We start from the raw sequence: 25,845 nt of genomic DNA, 5'->3' as shown, positions 1-25,845 counted from the left end.
GTTACCATTTGGCACTTTTGTATGGTGGAGTCATTTATTTATGTCTGATATATGAATAACTTATTATGCGATATGCTGTTCACAACTGTTTTGCCTAACTTTTTATGCAAAGTGGTTCATCTTGAATTGATTTCCATTCTTATGATAGCTGAATGATCTTTATTACCAGTTATTGTCTGAAATCTTTTTAGATCGCATAATAGAAGAAATACACCCCGGGTTAGCATAAATTAGATGTGTTGTTTCTCAATAGATTACAATAGCATAGAGTTAGTTTAAAAGTTTGAATTAGATTAGCTTTAAGTATTCTTAGATCAGCAAACATCCAACTCTGCACACACACACACACCCTTAGATTGGGAAACTGGTCCCATTATCCCCAGTCGGACCCGCTATACCAAACGGATAAGGAGCTGCCAACCAAGGTCCGGACCGGGTGGGTATCCCCCTTGTTGTCGACCCGATTTTCGGGGCTTCAACAGAAGGGTCATGACCATTCAACAACCTGAATTGACCAACAGGAGGGCCGACTAGGTCTTATGGAGGACTATTCGACTCCTTTTTTTTTAAATAAAAATAAATTCATTTCCTTTTTCTTACAAAGAGTCTCAATTGACTTTGAATCAAAGTTTATCTTTTGATTTAAAAAAAATCTAGAAGCATGAAGAACATGCTTGACCTAGACTTGAGCATGAAACCCATGCTTAAATAAAATTATTTATGTTCTTTTACATAAAATACAAATTGATACAAGGACATAAATAATTATGAAGATTAAACCTAATTACTTTTCCAACATGGGCTCATGTTTTCTCAATAAGAAAAAATGTCAACCCATAGAATTATATAAATGTGTAGCACAAATTTGTTGCAAATAAATAATGGAAATATAGAATAGGATAAAGAAACAACATTCAACAGGACACATATTTACATGGTAAAACCTTGAAAATATGCCAAGGAAACATCCACAGGGAAAGGTATCAATATTCTTATTTCTTAGAGGTAAATATTACAATATTCCCATAATAGTTGTTTTAAAATCTTCTTATGCGTTTTAGGGTTACATATATTTATGACGTATTCAACATATTCACCCTTTTTACATGAACTCACACCGTTACATGAACTATTAGAGTTTCTCTTAAAGTAATTTTTTTTAACATAATTCTTTTTACCTCTTTTGATTATTCGGCGCTCTTCCAACAATATCTACCATGATAAAAATTTACTCGATTCCTTGCCCAAGCCCATCCATCACCATTTTTGCAAGCCATTGTAAGCCAACCTCTATTGAAACTTCTCTAACAATAGTGGTTTTGTAAACACGTTTGCAAAATTTTCTTGAGTACAAAATTTCTAAACAGCTACTCCACCCCCAACAATAACCTATCTTACAAAATGGTATGAAATAGAAATATGCTCAGTGTTGCAATGACAAGCTTGACTGATATCCAAAAAGATAGCATTTTGAATATCACATAATACATTCACCTTGCCTTTTACTTTTCCAAGCTCATCAAATACACCCTTTAACTAAATTGTCTCCTTGCATGCAATTGTGATGACTATATATTTTGTCTCAATAGTGGATAAAGAAACAACCATTTAAAGCTTCGACGTTGAACAAATAATTCCTCCCACAAGAGTGACTTTGCCTAAAATAGATCTCCCTTTATCCAAATCACCTACAAAATATATAACAACATAACCATAAACTAAATCATCACAACCATTATAGGTGATACAGTAATCATATGTGCCTCTAAGATACCAAAGCACTTGTTTCACTACTTCCTTATGTTGTCTACCTAGATTTCCATATATCTACTAAAAATGCCAGCTATTTGTGAAATATCCATTCTTGTACATGCCATCACTTACATTAAACTTTATACTATGCTAGCATACAATGTACGAGATACGTACTCATTTTATATTTCATTACTAGGAAATAAACTTAAAGAAAGCTTAAAATGGGAAGTTGTTGACGGTGTTGGAAATCTAACAGCAAAGTGGGTCTCCCTAGTATGAAGTCCAATTAGACCTCACACTGTTTGGAGTAGGAGCCCCATTAGGATAATAAGCCTAACCACCATTATTCTTATGGATTTTCCTTGGCTGCAATTATCAACATAATAGATTATGCAAACAATATTTGAAACAATCAAGTAAGTTGACACTGTGAGGCATACAATTTCAACGTATATAAGGTACTTTCATGGAAGGGAAAAGGAGAGTGAGCCCCTATATATAGTTGTTCGTCACTATGAAGGGTCATGACCACTCAACAACCTGAATTGACCAACAGGAGGGCCGACTAGTTCTTATGGAGGACTATTTGACTCTTTTTTTGAAATAAAAATAAATTCCTTTCCTTTTTCTTACGAAGAGTCCTAATGGACTTTGAATCAAAGTTAATATTTTGACTTAAAAAAAATCTAGAAGCATGAAGAACATGCTTGACCTAGACTTGAGCATGAAACCCATGCTTAAATAAAATTATTTATGTTCTTTTACATAAAATACAAAATGATACAAGGACATAAATAATTATGAAGATTGAACCTAATTTCTTTTCCAACATTAGCTCATGTTTTCTCAATAATAAAAAAATGTCACCCCGTTTAATTTTATAAATGTGTAGCACAAATTTGTTGCAAAGAAATAATGGAAATATAGAATAGGATAAAGAAACAACATTCAACAGGACACATATTTACATGGTAAAACCTTGAAAATATGCCAAGGAAACATCCACGGGGAAAGATATCTATATTCTTATTTCTTAGAGGTAAATATTACAATATTCCTATAATAGTTGTTTTAAAATCTTCTGTTATGAAACCAGCTCAAGAAAAGATAGAAAAGATAGATCAATGCCTTAGAATTCAGCCTCTTCGAGGGGGCAACCTCCTTTACATTACATAAATGAACAATTCTTGGATGATTCAAATGACAAAACCTCCTTTCTATATATAGGAGTCTAAGGAGTCACAATATAATCCAGCCGACCTAACAACAATAATATAAAGCCACAAAAATAACAATAGAGGGATTCTATGGGGCACAGAAATAATAATATGGGGGTAATAGGGGCACAACAATATAAATAAGGGGTATAACTACAATAGTAATGGGTTAATCACTAGTATTATAGGGACCCAACATGCCCCTCTCCTTCAAAAAAGTGTTGTCCTCAACGCTTGAGTAGTTCTGGATACTTCTGCATAAAATTCTCATCCTCCCATGTGGAATCTTCAGCGGATAAGTTCTTCCACTTGATAAGATACTCTGAAATTGATCGATTTCGTAGCTGTCGAGTTCTTGTTTCTGTGACTACTTCCGGTTCCAATATAATTTTTCCTTCCTCGTCAAGTTCTGGAAATATTGTTTGAATTGGGAGCTTGTCGCCTATAACCTTCTTTAAACATGAAACATGGAAAACTGGGTGCAATCGAGAAGCTGCAGGAAGCTCCAATTTGTATGCCATAGTACCAATCTTTTGCAACACCTTGTACGGACCATAATACTTTGGTGATAATTTATTATCCTTCTTAGCTTGCTTTAGGGACATTTGCTTATATGGTTGTAGCCTTAGGAATACCCAATCACCTACATCAAAACTTCTTTCACTGCGATGTTGATCTGCCTGTTGTTTCATTCTATTTTGTGCCAACACGAGGTTATCCTTTAAGAGTTGGAGGACTTGTTGTTGATGTTCGATGTGATGTTCCACTGCCTGAACCTTAGAATTTTCTCTTAAATATGATGTGATGGATGGTGGTTGATACCCATAAAGTGCCATAAATGGGGTCATTTTTGTTGCTGTATGGAAGGAAGTGTTATACCACCATTCAGCCAGAGGCAACCATTTGACCCATTGTGTCTGTTTATCAGATACAAAGCAACGAAGATATCCTTCCAAACATTTGTTTACTATCTCAGTTTGCCCATCAGATTGAGGATGATAAGATGAGCTATGAGCTAACTGAGTACCAAGACAAGAAAATAATTCTGTCCAAAAATTTCCAGTGAAAATGGGATCTCTGTCACTTACAATAATCTTTGGGTTTCCATGTAGCTTTTGAACTGTTTCCATAAATGCAGTAGAAACTGTACTGGCTTTAAATGGATGTGATAATGCACAAAAGTGTGCATACTTGGTAAGTCTGTCAACTACCACCATGATGACACTCTTTCCCTCAGACTTGGGTAAACCTGTGATAAAATCCATTGAAACCTCCTCCCAACGTTGGCTTGGAATGGATAAAGGTTGTAATAGACCCGGTGTCTTAATTGTTTCAACTTTATTTTGTTGGCAAACCAAACATTTCGCCACAAACTTTTGAATATCTGATTTAAGGCCATCCCAAAAAAATTCCTTCTTAACCCTGTGGTAAGTTTTTAAAAATCCTGAGTGCCCTCCTAAGGGAGAAGTGTGCAATTCCATAAGAATCTTTTGTTTTAGCTGGGAATTCTTACAGAGGTATAAGCGATCTTTGTACCATAACGAATCATTTTGCCAGCTAAATGTATCAGAAGTACTGGAATCTTGTTGTAGCTTTCGAATAAGTGCCCACACTTCTTTGTCATTCTTCCATTCCTCCCTTGCTTCGTTTATCCAATCTGGTTGGATAATAGAAATGGCACACAACAATGCTTCCACATCCTCATCCTTTCTTGAGAGTGCATCTGCCACCACATTTTGCTTCCCTTTTTTGTAGATGATTTCAAAGTCATAACCCAACATCTTTGTGACCCACTTTTGTTGCTCTTCAGAGGATAATCTTTGTTCTAAAAAGTATTTAAGGCTATCATGATCCGTTTTTACCTTGAAGTGTCTTCCCATTAGGTAGGGTCGCCATTTCTTAAGTGCATGGAGTATTGCCAACATTTCCTTCTCATAAATAGCTTTGCTTAAAAACTTTCCCTTGATTGGACGACTTTCAAAAGCAATGGGTCTTTCATCTTGCATTAGAACAGCACCAATTCCATTTCCTGAAGCATCACATTCCACAATAAAGGTTTTTGTGAAGTCCGGTGTAGCTAAGACCGGTGCTTGGCACATTGCCTCTTTAAGATGTTCAAAGGCCTTTGTTGCTTCCGGAGTCCATGAAAATGAATCTTTCTTCAATAATGTTGTTAGAGGTGCTGCTATTCTCCCATAATTCTTAACAAACTTGCGATAATACCCTGTCAACCCAAGAAATCCTCGCAGATGCTTTATGGATGTGGGGATTTTCCATTCCTTAATGGCTTTAATTTTGCTAGGGTCTACCTTAACTCCTTCATGAGATACAATATGACCCAAATATTCCACCTCCTGGACTCCAAAGAAACATTTGGATCTTTTTGCATATAATTGTTTCTCCTCCAATAGTTGTAGCACCCTGTCAACATGTTCAACATGATCCTTCCAAGACTTGCTGTAGATTAGTATATCATCAAAAAATACTAACACAAATTTTCTAAGGAATGGTTTGAAAATTGAATTCATCAAACCTTGAAATGTTGAAGGTGCATTGGTAAGGCCAAAAGGCATGACCAAAAATTCATAATGACCCTCATGAGTTCTAAATGTCGTTTTCGGAATGTCTTCAATCTTCATTCTGATTTGATGATATCCTGAACGAAGATCCAACTTGGTGAAGTAAATTGATCCATGCAATTCATCCAGTAATTCATCAATGACAGGAATGGGGAACTTATCTTTAATAGTGAGCTTGTTGAGCTCCCTATAATCCAGACACATGCGCCATGATCCATCCTTCTTGTGCACCAATACTACTGGAGCTGAGAAAGAACTTTGACTCGGTTGAATTATACCAGCCTCTAGCATTTCTGCAACCATACGTTCAATTTCACTTTTTTGGACATAGGGATATCTGTACGGCCTGATGTTTGGAGGAACACTTCCTGGAATCAGATGAATAGCATGATCATGATCACGCATAGGTGGGAGACCTTTGGGAGTCTCAAATACCTTGGAATGATTGTCCAGGACTTTTTGGAGATCTGGAGAAATAGATGATTCCAATGTGGAAACATCTAGCGAACATAATTGTGCAATTACACCTCTTTGCTCCTTTTTTAGAAGCTTTGTCATGCCATTAGAGCTGATTATCTTTCTTGGTTTCCCTGCAATACCCCTTAATTCAACTTCCTTTCCTTCCGTAGAAAATTTGATGAAAAGTTCTTGAAAATTAAAAGCTATTGTACCCAAGGATTGTAGCCATTGGACTCCTAGTACAACATCAGCACCTCCCATTGGAATGGAAAGCATTGGGCTAGTCAATACATATTCTCCCATGGATAGCTTGATATTATGGCACTTTCTAGAGCAATTTATTGTTCCTCCATTTGCAATCATCACTTGACACTCTGGTGCTGAATATAGGAAGCAATTCAATTCTTTTGCTACCCTACAATGAATAAAATTGTGGGTGCTTCCTGAATCAATCAACACTATTACCTTTTTCTTCTTGATTTGTCCTTCTATCTTGATGGTTTGAGGAGTGGTAATTCCCGCCAATGCATTACAAGATATGGTCGGATTTATTTGTTCTTCATCTAGGCTTTGTTCCTGGAATATATCCTCTTCTTTTGACCTTTCTTGCTCCTTTTCTTCTTCCTCTTCACAATCTATGTAGAATAATTTCTTCTCAGCACACTTATGACCTTTTGTGTATTTGCTATCACAATTGTAACAAAGCCCTTTTGCTCTTTTTTCTTCCAATTGTTGTGGTGTCATCCTTGTAGGTTGTGGAAGACTAGGGGCAACAACACTTCCGTCTTTATAGTTGTGAGTGGTATGCTTCCTAGTTGCCATAATTTTGCTTTCCATTTTTCTTGCTAACCTGAATGCCTTCTCTAATGAATCAGGTTCCCAAAGGCGAACATCATGTTGGATATTATCCTTTAAAGACCCTATGAACACATCAATCCTATGCTCCTCTGGAATATCTTTTACCCTTATGTTCAATTTTTGGAACTCCTCAATGTGCTCCATTATTGAACCCTTTTGTTTGAGACTTATCAATTGGCTAAAAAAAGTGTTGCTTTTTGTATCCTCATAATGTGCTATCAATTCTTCCGTAAAAATTGCCCAAGTGATAAATTCTTTACGAGAACAAAGCCATTGATACCATACAAACTGATTTGGTTCCAAATATACAGTTGCCATACGTACCTTTTGTGCATTTTGCACATTATTGAGATCGAAGAATTGCTCCATCTGTAATATCCATGTGGCGGGATCCTTGCCATCAAACTTCCTCATATCGATTTTTGGAATATGGTGATTCTTCGATCCAACATTAGCATCTATGGAATCATGATTAACATTTCTTTTGTTCTCATCATGAGTTTCCTTTACTACCTTTTCACCATTAGTAAGTATTTCTTGTAGAAAATTTGTCAAATCTGTCTTCAAATCTGCCATGCCTATCTTCAAATTTGTGTTCAAATCTATCTTCAAATTGTCCATATTAGCTTCCATGCCATTCATCTTAGCTTCCACGCCATTTATCTTACCTTCCACACCATTTATCTTAGCATCTGTTAACTTTTGTGAGCGTGACATTTGTTGCACTTGTTCTTGTAATTTTGATATATCATGTAGCATTTCTTCCTCTTCTTCATGAGTCATGCTAGAGCTTTCAGGTTCCTTACTAGGTGTTTGCATTTTCTTTCCTCAGGGAATTAGTTACCGATAATAATTCTCTAATATGCCCTTTGAATTCCTTCAAAATAAATTTTCAAACCAAGCTTAAGCAAAAATTTAAAAAAAATCTACACACCTTTTTTCACTTTGTAGGAGCTCGATATTGCCTCTGATGTATCTCTGTACTTTCCAATCATCTAGTTTTGAATTTGTGACCTGTGGTAGCTCTCTGTGTCCTCTTTCCAATGCCACCAGTCTGATCCAAATTGGATTCTCCAAGAAAGAGTTATGCACAATCTCCCAAGATGACCGGATTATAGACCTTTCCAGAAGAGCGAAGTTGTATGAAGTGCCACGTGTACAATTTTCTATATTTGGTTCTGAAAAAGATATACAAGAAACTACAGTCCGTCCTCTTTCTGTACCTTCTTACGAAATTTCAATCTGATTCTCAGAGAGAAAGTTATGACAATTTTCCCCAGGTCACCTGTTTTGAATGTAATTCAGGAGTCTGCAAAAAGACCAACTTCCTCAGATCATATCTCCGAAAATATCACACGAAAAGCTCTGAAATTCGGACCCAAGGTTCAGCGCAATGCCTTCTCAAATGGGTTTTTATTGTGACTTCTGAAACGTCACAAAAAAAAAGTTATAGCGAAAATACCACGATGACCTGTTTGGAGCAGCGAAACCCTAGAATCCAAAGCTCTGATACCAAATGTTATGAAACCAGCTCAAGAAAAGATAGAAAAGATAGATCAACGCCTTAGAATTCAGCCTCTTCGAGGGGGAAACCTCCTTTACATTACATAAATGAACAATTATTGGATGATTCAAATGACAAAACCTCCTTTCTATATATAGGAGTCTAAGGAGTCACAATATAATCCAGCCGACCTAACAATAATAATATAAAGCCACAAAAATAACAATAGAGGGATTCTATGGGGCAGAGAAATAACAATATGGGGGTAAAAGGGGCACAACAATATAAATAAGGGGTATAACTATAATAGTAATGGGGTAATCACTAGTATTATAGGGACCCAACATCTTCTTATGCGTTTTAAGGTTACGTAGATTTATGACGTATTCAACATAATCACCATTTTTACGTGAACTCACACTATTACATGAACTATTAGAGTTTCTCTTCAAGTAATTTTTATTTAACATAATTTTTTTTACCTCTTTTATTATTGGGCGCTCTTCCAATAATATCTACCATGACAAAAACTTACTCTATTCCTTGCCCAAGCCCATCCATCACCATTTTGCAAGCCATTGTAAGCCAACCTCTATTGCAACTTCTCCAACAATAGTGGTTTTGTAGACACATTTGCAAAATTTTCTTGAGTACAAAATTTCTAAATAGCTACTCCACCCCCAACAATAACCTATCTTACAAAATGGTATGAAATAGAAATATGCTCAGTGTTGCAATGACAAGATTGATTGATATCCAAAAAGATAACATTTTGAATATCACATAATACATTCACCTTGTCTTTTACTTTTCCAAGCTCATCAAATACACGCTTTAACTAAATCGTCTCCTTGCATGCAATTGTGATGACTATATATTTTGTCTCAATAGTGGATAAAGAAACAACCATTTAAAGCTTCGACGTTGAACAAATAATTCCTCCCACAAGAGTAAAGACTTTACCTAAATAGATCTCCCTTTATCCAAATCACCTACAAAATATATAACAACATAACCATAAACTAAATCATCACAACCATTATAGGTGATACAGTAATCATTTGCGCCTTTAAGATACCAAAGCACTTGTTTCACTACTTCCTTATGTTGTCTACCTAGATTTCCATATATCTAATAAAAATGTCAACTATTTGTGAAATATCCATTCTTGTACATGCCATCACTTACATTAAACTTTCTACTATGCTAGCATACAATATACGAGATACGTACTCATTTTATATTTCATTACTAGGAAATAAACTTAAAAAAAGCTTAAAATGGGAAGTTGTTGACGGTGTTGGAAATCTAACAGCAAAGTGGGTCTCCCTAGTATGAAGTCCAATTAGACCTCACACTGTTTGGAGTAGGAGCCCCATTAGGATAATAAGCCTAACCACCATTATTCTTAGGGATTTCCCTTGGCTGCAATTATCAACATAAGAGATTATGCAAACAATTTTTGAAACAATCAAGTAAGTTGACACTGTGAGGCATACGGTTTCAACGTATATAAGGTACTTTCATGGAAGGGAAAAGGAGAGTGAGCCCCTATATATAGTTGTTCGTCACTATGAAGGGTCATGACCATTCAACAACCTGAATTGACCAACAGGAGGGCCGACTAGGTCTTATGGAAGAATATTTGACTCTTTTTTTGAAATAAAAATAAATTCCTTTCCTTTTTCTTACGAAGAGTCCTAATGGACTTTGAATCAAAGTTAATATTTTGACTTAAAAAAAAATTAGAAGCATGAAGAACATGCTTGACCTAGACTTGAGCATGAAACCCATGCTTAAATAAAATTATTTATGTTCTTTTACATAAAATACAAATTGATACAAGGACATAAATAATTATGAAGATTGAACCTAATTTATTTTCCAACATTAGCTCATGTTTTCTCAATAATAAAAACTGTCAACCCATATAATTTTATAAATGTGTAGCACAAATTTGTTGCAAAGAAATAATGGAAATATAGAATAGGATAAAGAAACAACATTCAACAGGACACATATTTACATGGTAAAACCTTGAAAATATGCCAAGGAAACATCCACGGGAAAGGTATCAATATTCTTATTTCTTAGAGGTAAATATTACAATATTCCCATAATAGTTGTTTTAAAATCTTCTTATGTGTTTTAGGGTTACATAGATTTATGACGTATTCAACATAATCACCATTTTTATGTGAACTCACACTATTACATGAACTATTAGAGTTTCTCTTCAAGTAATTTTTATTTAACATAATTTTTTTTACCTCTTTTGATTATTGGGCGCTCTTCCAATAATATCTACCATGATAAAAACTTACTCTATTCCTTGCCCAAGCCCATCCATCACCATTTTTGCAAGCCATTGTAAGCTAACCTCTATTGCAACTTCTCCAACAACAGTGGTTTTGTAAACACATTTGCAAAATTTTCTTGAGTACAAAATTTCTAAATAGCTACTCCACCCCCAACAATAACCTATCTTACAAAATGGTATGAAATAGAAATATGCTCAGTGTTGCAGTTACAAGCTTGACTAATATCCAAAAAGATAACATTTTGAATATCACATAATACATTCACCTTGTCTTTTACTTTTCCAAGCTCATCAAATACACCCTTTAACTAAATTGTCTCCTTGCATGAAATTGTGATGACTATATATTTTGTCTCAATAGTGGATAAAGAAACAACCATTTAAAGCTTCGACGTTGAACAAATAATTCCTCCCACAAGAGTAAAGACTTTACCTAAATAGATCTCCCTTTATCCAAATCACCTACAAAATATATAACAACATAACCATAAACTAAATCATCACAACCATTATAGGTGATACAGTAATCATTTGCGCCTTTAAGATACCAAAGCACTCGTTTCACTACTTCCTTATGTTGTCTACCTGGATTTCCATATATCTACTAAAAATTTCAACTATTTGTGAAATATCCATTCTTGTACATGCCATCACTAACATTAAACTTTCTACTATTCTAGCATACAATATACGAGATACGTACTCATTTTATATTTCATTACTAGGAAATAAACTTAAAGAAAGCTTAAAATGGGAAGTTGTTGACGGTGTTGGAAATCTAACAGCAAAGTGGGTCTCCCCAGTATAAATTCCAATTAGACCTCACACCGTTTGGAGTAGGAGCCCCATTAGGATAATAATCCTGACCACCATTATTCTTAGGGATTTTCCTTGGCTGCAATTATCAACATAAGAGATTATGCAAATAATATTTGAAACAATCAAGTAAGTTGACACTGTGAGGCATACAATTTCGATGTATATAAGGTACTTTCATGGAAGGGAAAGGAGAGTGAGCCCCTAGAATAAAATTAACCGTTGATTAACCTACAAAATAGTTCACAAGATAACAACAATCATAAAATCAAATAACAACGCACATTCAACAAGATGCATACTAAAGCCAACGAAATAGTTCATTTTCATTAGTATATGTTAACATAAGCATACACTAGAAACAACGAAAGAATAGTCTCATAATCATTCACATCATATGCATGAATGTGTGCCGACTATAAGAGCTTCATATATTAAGTGAATTCCCAAGATATACCATTACAAAGATGCAACATTAGCCCCAACAGTGGAACATTAAGTCACCACTTGCCCCTTCAAATAATGATCTTCTCTCCTATGCTAAACTAGAGAAGCCAGGTGAAAAGTCCTTTGCTTGAGCTATGAGGGTGTATATATAATAAATGAGGTGACTCTCCACCTCCTTTGTGACTCTTGAATTTCCCTCATGTCTCTTGAGCTCTCATGTGACTTTTTGAATTCATATGCGACCTTTGAACTTGTACACTACTTTAGGACTTTCTAGTGACTTTTGAAATTCCATGTGGGACCCTTGGGCTTCCACACATTTTACAATTTCTCATTTTTCATAAATACAATATGACATTCCACAAATCGTGACAAAATAAATTAACAAAATATGACTATTTTGGTGACACTTTGAGAATCCTTGACTTGGCAACAATAACATAAGACTCCACAATGCATAAAGGCCAATATATTCTCTTTGATGTTGCCTTCAACTCTTCATGATTGATATGCAAGGTACTTCATCTTTATCTTCCAAAGGATTTGAGTATAATACTATATCCTTTCATTTCATCTCGGTCTCCATCAATCTATCATGGTCCAAGGCTCCTATATTATTACATGATAGTATCTTTGTGAATTTTCTCCACGGGTGTCCTTCTCGTGATCTCTCCTTGCTGACCATTTTGAAATCATCTTTTCATGGTGCAATGATATCACCTGCAAATAAATTCACTCATGACAAGATAACATCAATCCCATAATCACCTATTCTATTTGCATTTTCTCTTTCAACATACTAACTATGATGGGGAAATGGGAAAGAGTTTGAGAGAAAGGGACTAGGGATTGCAAAATTAAGAACTGTATGACCTATGGCCAAGTTGTCCATTAGAACTGCTCAATGTGCAATAAGGGGGTAATTATTAAAGGTTCTATGCAGTTGGAAAGTCCAGGAGACAAGGATGATGAACTTGCTAACTGAGGAAGCATGGTGTGCAGTGCTCAGGGAATATAAGGAAATGATTATGTAGTTGAGCTTCATAGGGACTGAGGGATGACCCTATTTTCCACTAGAACTCTACAATGTGTAGTTGAGGCATGGAAGGGCAAGGAAATTGCACAGTGAGGGGTTTCAGTCAACAGGAGTGGCAAGACTAGGCACTGTAACTATGTAATGCGTAGTGATTGAGGAGCATACTTTAAGGATTGTGTAGTTGAGCTCAAAAATGACCTAGATATGAACCTATTGTCCACTAAAATTATGCAATGTGCAATAAGAGGCTCACTTGGTGAAGGGATTGCACAGTTGGTTGGTGCAAGTAGTATAAAGTTAGTGCAATATACCTTGAGGATGCTCACTCCATCATGAAGATTAGAGAACTTTTTTATTTTACAGTTTGTCATTGTAAGGGTCTACAGATGACTCACTTCACATTGGAACTGTACAATGCACAATGGAGGCAAGAAAGAGCCAGTCTTAGGCACAATGAGAAAGTGTAAGCAGGAGCCTTCAGAGACTGTGCGTCAGGGTTGCACAATGTGCTTGTGAAGGAGGTTCTCCTTGGGATGGAACAGTTCGCATTTGTAGGAGGTAAGGGTGCCATTAATATTGGCTAAGAATTCATAATGTTCTCACCCTTTGGTTGGGAGTTCAAGTGTGTAGGATGTGAGGACAAGGAAATCTCCAAAATTGGCTAAGTGTGGGATCAATGGAACATGGGAGAAAAAAAACATGCAAACAAGCTCTGAAACAGTGATCTCACACATGTACACCATCAAACACAAGCCAAGAGAAAGAAAAGTACTCAAAATCAACATGCATACCTTGAAACAACAACAAAGCGACACTTATTTCTAAGTGCGACAGTTGAAACGTAGGTTTGCGACACTTAGAATACAAATTGAAACACAAGTGTCAAATGCAACCAGAAAGTGTGCTAAGCCATGGGAAAGTGTTTATTGCATCTCCTTACGATAGATAGGATCAGCTAATGTAGAATAGATCACCAAAACTGCATCTAGGAGGTTCTCTTAAGATGTGTGAAAACAAGTGAAAGCAACACATGCCAACATAAAGAAAACAAAAATGACGCATGTAAGAATGCAAGTAGGAAAAATAGACACTTGTGAGAGTAAGAATAAGTGAAAATGACACTTGAAAAAACTAAATATAGCAAAAGCTCCACATGAAAAATCAAAATAAAATAAAAGCGACACTTGTGAAAGTGAAAGCAAGCAAAAATGATAGTCACAAAAGTGAAAGCGACACTTATGAAAACAAAAGCGTGCAAACGCGACAGTTGAGAAAACTCACTCAAATGATAATACAGTTGCAATTGATTGTGCATAAGGGCTACACAATTACTGTCCCTAACAATTGCATAGATATTATCCTCATGGACTGCGTAATTTCTGGGAGTTGCGCAATGTCGCCACTAACGATTGTGTAGTTATTGTCACTAAGGACTATGCAAGCACTATTTCAAAAGACCACACAATGCTTGTCCTCAAGGGTAGACATTGACTGTTAGAATTGCTAAAAAGGGGGTGCTTATGAATGCATCAAAGGCTAAGCATGTGTAATCAGTTGGTTCCAACACTTAGAGTCATTAGAAAAACATCAACTGACCATGAAGTGACTATAAATAATTTTAAACGACAGATGAAAAGCTCACAAGGAGGCTCCAAATTCAAGTGTAAGAAAAATTTTGGAGGGTGTTTGTTGCAACGAAAACATAAGACAAAGAGATATTTATTGATTTCACATTATTCACACCAAATCTCATGAGTATTTTCTCCACACATTTTTATTGAGATAACCAAAGCTTACCATGTTTCTTGCTTATGTTCATTTCTACGCTCAAAATTTGCTTTTCTATTAGATCATTCATTTCAAAAGTCCTATCCAACTAAATCTTTAAATTTCTAAGCTCAACCATGCTTTTACTTGATACATGCATATTGTAACACCAAGGCAATGAATATACCATTCATTTTTTTTGACAAAATACAATAGTAAACTCACTTTTTGTAAAAATTTGCCTCACCATGAAGGAATCAAATGTCTTGTACCATTATTTGGGATATTCATTTAGGTCATACAATGGCTTATTGCATTTACAAGCAAACCTTCTTTTGTTATTTTGAACAAACTCTTCTAGTTGTTGCATATATTATTTCTCATCCAAATATCCATGTTAAAATGTTGTTGTAACATCTAGCTACTCTAACTCAAGATCAAATAAAACAACTAGTGTTAATATTACATGAATAGAAACAATCTTAACAACTAGTGAAAATATTTCATGGAAATCAACACTTTCCATTTGAGAATGTCCTTTTGCTAACAATCTTTATTTGTACCTTTTAACTTTATCATCAACACCCTTTTTTAATTTGTAGACCGATTTGCAACTAACAATGTTCCTACCCTTTGAGAGATATATGAAGTCCCATGTTTTATTCTTGTCCAAGGCATCCATTTATTATTTCATTATTAATTTACATTTATCACTTTATATACCATCCATCACTTCTTGATAACAAGGTTCCCCATCATTAAAAACCAAAGCAATATGTGAAATATAATATTCATAGCTCTTAGGAGGATTTATGGACCTTGTTGTGATATCCCTTGGCTTGATAAATTATGTAATTAAATGTGCATATTTGTAATTCTGGTTAAATTGTTGTAGTCTGAAAAACATTTGAAATATTAATTATCAATAAATTATGTTATAAATTAATTAATGGAGAAATGAAATATACAAAATATTGCGTAAACAAAAATATATAAATGCATAGAATAAGAGAGACACAGATATACGTGGGTCACCCAATTTGGGCTACGTCCACGAAGAAACAGCTAGTCCTTCCTTTTGTATTATCCAACAAAATGAAGAGATACAACCTACAATAGATCCGATGTAATTTCCTCTTTGATCTCACACAGCCTCCTCTCTCTTTCTCACTCAGAATAATAATACACATATGCAATACAATTCCCTCATATAAACCGAGGGGTTGCCTTTTAGGGTAAAAAACCCTAAATTAAACATAAATTATATTCTCAAATCATTCACCTAATGAACGACCCAGATTGACTACAAAATTACAATATTTTACAAGAAAAATTTTCACCTATTTTTAAATTTAGGGGTGTTGCCCCCGAACCCCCCAGGAAGCAATAGTGGGGGCAAGGCCCCCCGCACCACCCCATCTGGGATTGGGATCCAAACACGGTTGAAACAAGACTTTTGAATCAACAAGATAAACATGCTCCACATCCAACAAATTATTACCGATAATATATGGCTGTAAAGTTGTAATTGAAATGTTTTATTTTTGTAAATAAAGAAAATTCTAAGAAATTATTTTTTTTAGTACTAATGGATAAAAGATTTTCGTAGTGTTATAATTTTAATTAGACTTTATGAGACATAAAATGAAATGCACAAAATATTATATTATGAAAGTATTCAAAATAGATATACAAGGAATTCTTGCATTTTAATTGTAATAAACCAAATGTAGCTAGAGATATTTGCAACCTCATTAAAATTGTATCGAATACACATACAAATGAGAAAACATATAATTTTTTGTTTATTAGGGAATAAAAAATTATACCAAAGAGGATAATGGCCTATTGTAAAAAATTTAGTTCCGTAGGAACTATATGCCATGTAAGGAATTAAAAAAAAAATACATAAAATACATTTCAAGAATTAAGTAGCTTGGAGTTGGTCTTCAAACAGAGAAAATTAGTCCATGTGGAGGAAGAGACCAAGTGTTGGGAGACCCCGACCTAGTAAATGAAATAGGTAAGTAAAAGAAATAAATATGTTCTTGGAGATTGACAAATTCAAGTCAAAGGTACCAAACGTGGAGACCCCGTATACACCTAAGGAATCCTATGGAAGGGTGGATAATATAACAACAACAATAAAGTGTTATCGCCAATGATACATTGATCCATACTTTAAATAAAAACGCATTTGATAGTCCAACCAAGCAAAGCGATAATGTAATGACTCTGTAGAATAATCCATATGAAATGTGTGAACAATGAATTAAAACAATAATAAACCCACATTCAATAATTGTATCAAGTTTCACGATGTTATAAAGGTTTGGCAGAATAATCTTTAGGCAAGGTAATGTGAGGATGTTTCCAAGTCAATGGTGTGTATATATATATACTTGTTTAATTATAAGGTGGATAGATACACTTGAAGTTGAGAATGATGATATTATCCATTAAATAATAGAACCTAATGTTTTTATTACTATGACTTTAACTGTACATACAATAACTGTACATACAATTCGTATATACTATGACTTTAACTCTATTTAATAAAATAAACCAATACAATTCATATATACTATGACTTTACCTCTATTTAATAAAATAAACCAATACAATTCATATATATGTAAATATAGATAAAATGACATTATTACTATGACTTTAACTCTATTTAATAAAATAAACCAATACCATTCATATAGATGTAAATATAGAGAAAATGACATTATTACTATGACTTTAACTGTACATACAATTCATATATATTATGATTTTAACTCTATTTAATAAAATAAACCAATAATACAACCAATACAATTCATATAGATGTAAATATAGAGAAAATGACATTAAGTTTAATAAATAGATGAATGCATTTAAAAAAACAAAACAAAAATTCATTGTCAGTGAGGTGCATTACAACAATGGGCCTTATATGGGTCGTGAACTAAAAAAGTTTATATGTCATGAATAGATTGTTCAAAGGATTGTTAGGAGTTGGGACTATGACTGAAGATATGAAAAGAAAAAATTATGTAGGATCACCCAAAGAAGGTGAGGAACATTGTTGGGCCTAAGTTTTGGTCTTATTTTTGCTCAAAGAAACTTACTAATCCATCTATTTCCCATCCATTTTCCCTTCATTTATCTCATTTTGATGTATATTTGATATCCATTCAGGGATTTAATTTTAATTTCTCAATTTCTAAAGTTTTTATGAAAGTTTGGTTTTTAATACAAAATTGGCAGATTCAGAAATTCCCATAATAGCTCTATGGTTGATATGGTTGCAGGACACTTGGGCACGAATGGAATGCATGGATGGACAGCTTGGGAACTAAGACTAAGCCAGCTATGTTTAGTTCGAATAGAACAAGCTTTATTAGGCCCATTTGGTGCTAGTCAATCATGACTAGTCATTCAAAAATCCCATAGAAATAGGGCAGTTTTGAGATTCTATAGGATTGGTCATCTTTCTTGGGATGGGAGTAATGAATTCGACTTAGATAGGTGGATGAGAGTAGATGGGTTTGTTTGAGTGAATATAGATCAGTTTGTTTCATGAGACTTCTTATTTAAAGCCAAAACTTTGATGGCTTATGTATTGACTTATTATACTTTTATGCTGTGACACCTTTGGATTGAGGAGTTAATTTGAAGACTTGTGTTATTATTATTTTGCTGTTCAATGCCATGGATGTGTGACTGAATTTAAGCTTCTGATATCATCTCTCAAGTGTGCAAGGCAAGGGTGGAGGGCCCCCATTCCAAGCTAAGTACACTTCCTTGTTAACTAGTTTTATTTCTTTGTAATCTGGTTATTGTAGAACTGGTTTTTCAAAGCTTTATTTCAGATTGCTTTATGGTTCATGTATAGTGATTGATTTCATTAGTTCATAGCTTATTCATCACTTTATCGAGTTGGAAAAACAGGTGTTCAAGTTGAGCATCTCTTCTACTAAAATAATGAATTAAAACTAGTTTCCTTTGTTTGCATGCAAGAAGTTTCTTATTGAGATTTTGATATTGAGATGAATGAATTATGATGGAATACCTTATGTGTCTCTTAAGTTAAGAACTTCTTTCATTAATAATTTATCCATCTTAAGTTCTTGGTTTTAATCTCTGATTCATTAAGTGGTAATTGAGGTGAAAATGGACTTCTTGAGTCAAGAACCATTTCAATGTTTTTCCTCTTTTTAAACTGATTGAATTAGAGTTATAGAATGTATTACTTTTATCTTTTGAATAACTTATCTTTCAAAGTTTGATTACTTCTGATCTTCACATATAGTGAACTTGCCTCAAAGCATAAACAACCCGGATTGATAAGAAATAATTGTGTTAATTTAGGTACACAAATTAGCTCAACAAACACAACATTGAATATGGAATGATGGGTGAAGGAAATAGTAGTTGTGAATCTGAAATATTACAAGTTTTCACATTTTGAAGGAATACTTAGACACCATTAAAGCTAATCATGAAAGATTGTCTAAAGCAAAGGAAGAGAAAGAAAATATTAATAATTATATACTCAAAACATTAGAAGGAAAAAGGAGTGGTAGAATATCTGAATACACTCATAAGGAAAAGATCAGAAAATTTGTTGATACAACCGAATCCATAACTTCTAGTGAAAGCTAAATAAATGAGTCTAGTGACTAGGGAGTCTAGGAAAAGTAGGTCTACCTCTCAGTTGTAGGGAGAGTTTAAAAAAATTAAGCCCCCTAATTTTGATGGATAATTTGAAGAGGAAGTGGAAGCATGGATTTTGAATATGTTGAAGTAATTTGAAGTCTATAACTATCCTAACAGTGTGAAGGCAAGACTAGCCACATACTAGTTAACTGGAAATGCAGCTTTATGGTGTGAAGAAAATAAATCTGTAAAAGGAATTAGAAGCAAAAAATTGACATGGAAATTGTTTAAGAAAGAATTCAAGAAGTATTTGATTGAGGGGTGCTTTGATGAAAAGGCTAGAGATTTTCATGAAATAAAATTAGGGCAGCCTACCATGCATGAGTTTGTTAATAAATTTATGAGTTTATTAAGATATGTACCTTACCTGAAAGATGAGAAGTAAAAACTACAAAGATTTATCAGTTGCCTACCTTTTTCATACAGAGAAAGGATTGAATTTGAAAACCTGGGGACATGGATGAGAGCATCATAAAGGCAAAGTTATGTTTCAAACAAAGCAAACAAAATGGAGAAAGTTCAGAGGGATGGGTGGCAAAGAAACATGACAATTTCAATATTAAGAGAAAGGAGTTTAAGAAACCTTCATTTTTTGAGTATGCAAGCAAAAAATTATAACAAAAATGTTAGGCAGCAAAATAATTTGGGGCAGAAAGGAGGATCAGAAACATGAAACAATTTTTTTAGTGAATCAATAAAACCACCAATAAAATGTTGGGGTTGTAGTGAAAATCACTTTTGGAGAGATTGTACACATAATACATTAAATAAGAAAGAAACGTTAAACAATGTTCAAGAAGCATCTATTGTAAGTGATGCTTCCTATAACATACCCAAAATTAGTGGTGCATTGGATGGGAGGCAAGAAGATCATCATTCCACCATGGCAAAATTTCAAGGTAAAATTCTTGAAAAAGATGTGTCTATACTTATAGATCCAAGATCTACCTTAAGTTATATTTCCCCTGTTGCAGTTAAAAGGTGTAATCTTGTAAAAGAGAAACAAAGAAACCCTTGGTTACTACCATTAGCCACGGGAACTAAAAGAAGAGTGACTGAAATAAGCAAAAATTATACAGTAAAACTAAATGGAATGCATACCACACTAAATTTGAATATATTAGCCTTGGGATCTTATGATGTTCTCATAGGTATGGAATGGTTGGAATCACACAAAGTGATATCAATTGTTTAGAAAAGTATTTTACCTGTATTGATGATAAGGGGGAAGCCTGCATGATCCAAGGAATACCAACAAAAAATTATGTTAGACAAATCTTTGCAGTACAAATGAAGAAATATGCTAGGAAAGGATGTCAAATATTCACATTTCAAGTGTCTTTTACCTGTATTGATGATAAGAGAGAAGCCTACAAGATATAAGGAATACCAAGAAATATTTCTGATAGAAGAATCTCTACAATACAAATGAAGAAATATGATAGGAAAGGATTTCAAATGTTCACAGTTCAAGTGCAAAATAGTTCTAATGATAATCAGAAATTATCATTAGAAGAAGAATATCCTATACTGGAACATTACAAAAATGTTTTTCCAAAAGAAATACAAAGACTTCCTCTAAGGAGGGATATTGATTTTACCATTGATCTTATACTTGGAGCTGCTCCAGTATCAAAGGCCCCATATAGAATGAGTATTCATGAGTTAATGGAGTCGAAGATTCAATTACAAGGACTTTTGGATAAAAAGTATATAAGGCCAAGGGTGGCTCCTTGGGGGGTACCAATTTTGTTTGTCAAAAATAAGGATCGTACTCTTAGATTGTGCATAAAGTACAAATGACTCAATAAAATGATCATAAAAAGAAAAATATCCCTTACCTAGGATAAATGACTTTTTAATCAAGTCATAGGAGCTTCTATTTTTTCTAAAACCAATCTAAGATCAGGATACCACCAAATTAGAATTAAGGATGAAGATATTCACAAAACATCATTTCACACACGTTATGGGCATTAAAAAATTTGGTACTTCCATTTGGGCTTATTAATGCACCAACTACCTTCATGTGCCATATGAACAAGACCATTCCTAGATAAATTTGTAATTATCTTTATAGATGATATTTTGGTATACTCGAAGAGTAAATAAGAGCATGACCAACATTTACATATGGTCCTTCAAACTCTTAGAGATAATGAATTATATGCTAAATTTAGTAAGTGTTAATTTTACCATAAACAAATTCATTATCTAGGACATGAAATATTAGAAGAAAGAATTGTTGTTAATCCGAAAATGATATAGGAAATAATGGAGTGGTCGATACCTAAAAATGTAGAGGAAATCAAATCATTTATGGGAATTATATGCTACTATAGGAGATTTATAGAAGGATTTTCCAAACTTGCATATCCAATTACTTCTTTACAGAAGAAAGGAATCAAGTTTGAATGGAGTCAAAAGTGTCAAGACAACTTTGATAAGTTAAAACAACTCTTGACCACAACTCCAATTTTAAAATTGGTTGATCCCAACAAGGATTTTGTGGTATGTACAAATGCATGTAAGGAAGGTTTAGGAGGATTTTTTATGCAGGATGGTCATGTTATTTGTTATGAATCTAGAAAGCTAAAAGAGCATGAGAAAAACTATGCTACTCATGATCTAGAATTAGCAACTATCATTCATGCATTCAAAATGTGGAGACATTATCTTATAGGAAGAAAATTTCAATTGAGGACAAATAATGTTAGTCTCAAATATATATTTGATCAACCTAATCTAAATGCTAGATAAGCAAGATGTTTAGAATTTATTAGTGAATATGATTTTGAGATTACACATATTAAGGGAAAGGAAAATATAATAGTTGATGCTTTAAGCAAGAGCTTAATCAAATCTATTCTACATAAACAAAAAACTGGTCAAAAATATTAATAAATAAAATCAAAATGGATGTAAATTTTGATTCATAATATTTGAAAATATACGAAAATTTTCAGAAAAATGAAATGTTGGATGAAGAGGGGAGTGATTTTTCAATAGATAACCAAGACATAATGTTTTTAAGAGGAAAAATTTATGTGCTTGATGATATAAAGATTTTTTATTTTATTTTAGATGAGTTTCACAAAAAGCCAACAACTCGCCATCTTGGCTACAAAAAGTTGATTACTATGTTGAGAAAGGTTTTTTACTGGCCAAATATGAAAAATGAGATAGCAGAATATGTGGCTAAATGTCTTGAGTGTCAACAAGTTAAGGCTTCTCATCAACACCCTGCTGGGTTGTTACAACCCCTACCCATTCCAGAATGGAAATGGGAGACAATTTCAATGGATTTCATTACTAGAATAACAAATACTAAGAGGAAACATGACTCTATTATGGTAGTGGTTGATAGGCTCAGTGAAAAAACACATTTATTCATGTAAAATCCACTTTTAAAGCAATAAACATTGCATAGATATTCATGACAGAGATTTTCATACTTCATGGGATACCTAAAATTGTAATCTTAGATAGAGATGCCAATTTCACATCCAAGTTTTGGAAAGGGTTATTTGAAGGTATGGGAACAAAGTTAAACTTTAGTACATCTTACCATCCTCAAACTAATGGCCAAATAGAAAGGACCAATCATATATTGGAGGATATGTTAAGGATGTATGTTAAGGACAAACATACTAAATGGGAGGATTATTTGCACTTCGTATAATTTTCTTATAATAATGTATATCAAACCTCCTTGAAGATGATCTCTTTTGAAGTGATGTATAGAAGAAGATGAAAAGTACAATTAAGCTAGGATCATCCTGAAGATAGATTAGTGTAGGGTTTGGATATGTTAAAGGAAATGGAAGAAGTAAGCTTAAAGCTCACATTTATTTATTAAAATAAAGGAAATTAGCAGAAAAGTAAGGTTAAAGCTCATAGGTTGCATGTGAGGAGGAAAATGAAGGAAAATAATGGAAAATGAAGAAAATAGAGGCCTCATTAATAAAAACGCTTCTGAGGATCAGTTGGTAACCCTTTTTTAGTTCAAGTTTTGGATCTCTCTAATTATCCTCTCTCTCTCTCTCTCTCTCTCTTGTTCACTTATAGTTTTCTTGGAGCACTCTAGCTTTGGATCAAGGAAGGAAAAGTGAGAAAAGGGAAAGTAAGGATGGCAAGGATCAAGGAAGGAAGAGTAGGATTAGGCAACTTCAGCAAGAATTTTTGCAGGTAACATATTGCATGTGTGATTTCCTAATTGGTTTTGACATGCATGGCTTTGCATGTTAGTGTATGGTTCTCTCGTTGTTGGTGACATGGTTTTGTCGGGTTATGACAGTGGTTTTCAACCTAGCTTTCCTTTTTCTAGATGTCATGGTATGTTGGGATGTTTATCTCAGTTTTTGATATTTAGTTTGCTGGATGGATTTCAGAATTGGGGGCGGAGGTGGTCTCAAGGTTCATTCCAAAGGCCTAGGAATCCCTTGACCCATTTTAAAGGAATACACGGTAAAGCTTGAGGAAGGAGTCTCGGTTTAGGGCCTAGTGATTCGGGTTTGAATTGTGGTAAAGCCTGAGAGACTGGTCAAGGTTTAGGGTCTAGTGATCCGGGATTGGATTGTGGTAAAGTCCGAGAGATAAGGAGATGAAAAATTCCTCAAGGATAGTGATGGATTCTGAATGGAATTCCAAGTTTGGTTCGGTTTTGGGATCAGAGCACTGGATTTGGTGTGATCACAATTTGGTGAGGGTGGAGGTGGTTTTACCTCTAGATTCCCTTGGTTTTTTTTGGATTGGTTTATCCATGAGATCCCACATTCATGCTTGGAATATCGCACGAGGGTGACTGGATGAAAGAAAGATTTGGTTAAGCCATGTCTACGTCAGGTGGTACGTGGAAGTCTCGAACCTAGTCGGATTCACCTATAATTAATGAAAGCTAAGATCTCTTGCTTTTTCACTTGTTCATATGTGGATTTGATGGTTTTTATATATCTATTATTTACATGGTTTTATGTTGGTTATAAGCATGGTTAATTGACTGGTTCATGTCATGGTTATCTCATGTATTTACTTGTAATTGTTAAATTGATGGATGAAAGACCTAATTGATGTTATAATAGTTCAATGGAGAAGGTGGTGATCCTTCTTGTCATGTTTCATAAGAGTTTTTAGTCATTCATGCTCTGTCTTGTATCCTAGACTTGTAGGTTGCATTGATGCCAAGTGTTTGACAAAATGTCAGTCCCGGTTGGGGATGGTCAGGCCTAGTCCTAAGGTTGATTTTTGGTTTAGTATTCTTGTCATCATGTCTTTGATGGATTCTGAAAGTTATAACAAGTTATGGGCAGTGGTCGGAATTCTGGGCTAGAAAAGTGCCTTGAATTCCATGGACGCTGGCACAAGTCTGTTGGGAAAAGTCCCTGGATGCTGGCTTGCAGGCCTGTGAGAGCATCCAGAGGTCCTTGGACACTGGCATGCCTATAGCATGAGAGCATCTAGAGGTCAATAGGTCTAAAATATCAATGGGACCCAGGGGCAGGATGCCTGAGTGGCTGAGATGTCTCCTGGGGTGTTGTTGCTGATGTGGAAGGTATGGTTGATGTGTTATGTCGATTCCATTTCCTTAAGGTCACCAAGGAGGTTGAATCATATCATAGTGGCCTCCCTCATTGCATGTTTACCACGGTTGGCTAGTTACTTGGGTAGATGTGGGAGGAGGGTGGTTACAGATTACTACCAGAGCATGGTTGCACTTCCTTGGGTGAATGTGTTTGTCATGCATTCATGTCAATTGTACATATGTCAATCATCCTTGAATGCTTATTACATATGCATGGTGTTGGTCATGGTTGTAGTGATGTCAACATGAGAATAAGGATGTCATTGTGTGAAGCATGTTTTCATGAGTGTATGATTGGTTACACGTTGCTATATGTTGCTTACATGTGTCATTTTATATGCTTGGTTACATTCTGGTATGTTTGATTATGTTCTTTCGTGCTTGGTTACATGTATCATTCTTGTAGGTTTGGTTACAATTGTCGTATTTCTTGCTTGATCATATGCATTCATGCATGTGTGTGGTCGATTACGCATTTCTTATTCATGATTAATGTTTGCATATGGTCAAGTATACCGTGGTGTTGTGGTTGTTTTTTTCATGCATGTAGTCATGGTATGTGTGTAGTCTATATGGTCATGCATTAATGATTGGACTCTAGCTAGACTAATGGTTACATGGTTATGTGCTTATGTATCAGATGTTTGTATGTTGTTATGATTATGTTATACATGTATCATGTTGATTTGATAGTCTTGCAAATGAGATATCTTCCACAAACTATAGTAAGGTACATTGGTTTATTGTGATTTGATTTAGTTGACATAGTATGCCTTGCAGGAAGGAGATAAAA

Source organism: Pinus tabuliformis, chromosome J (genome assembly GCF_031772625.1).
Source record: "Pinus tabuliformis cultivar Carrire ecotype Pingquan chromosome J, CPIR1, whole genome shotgun sequence".
Classification (NCBI taxonomy): domain Eukaryota; kingdom Viridiplantae; phylum Streptophyta; class Pinopsida; order Pinales; family Pinaceae; genus Pinus; species Pinus tabuliformis.
Note: the sequence above shows the minus strand (reverse complement) of the source record.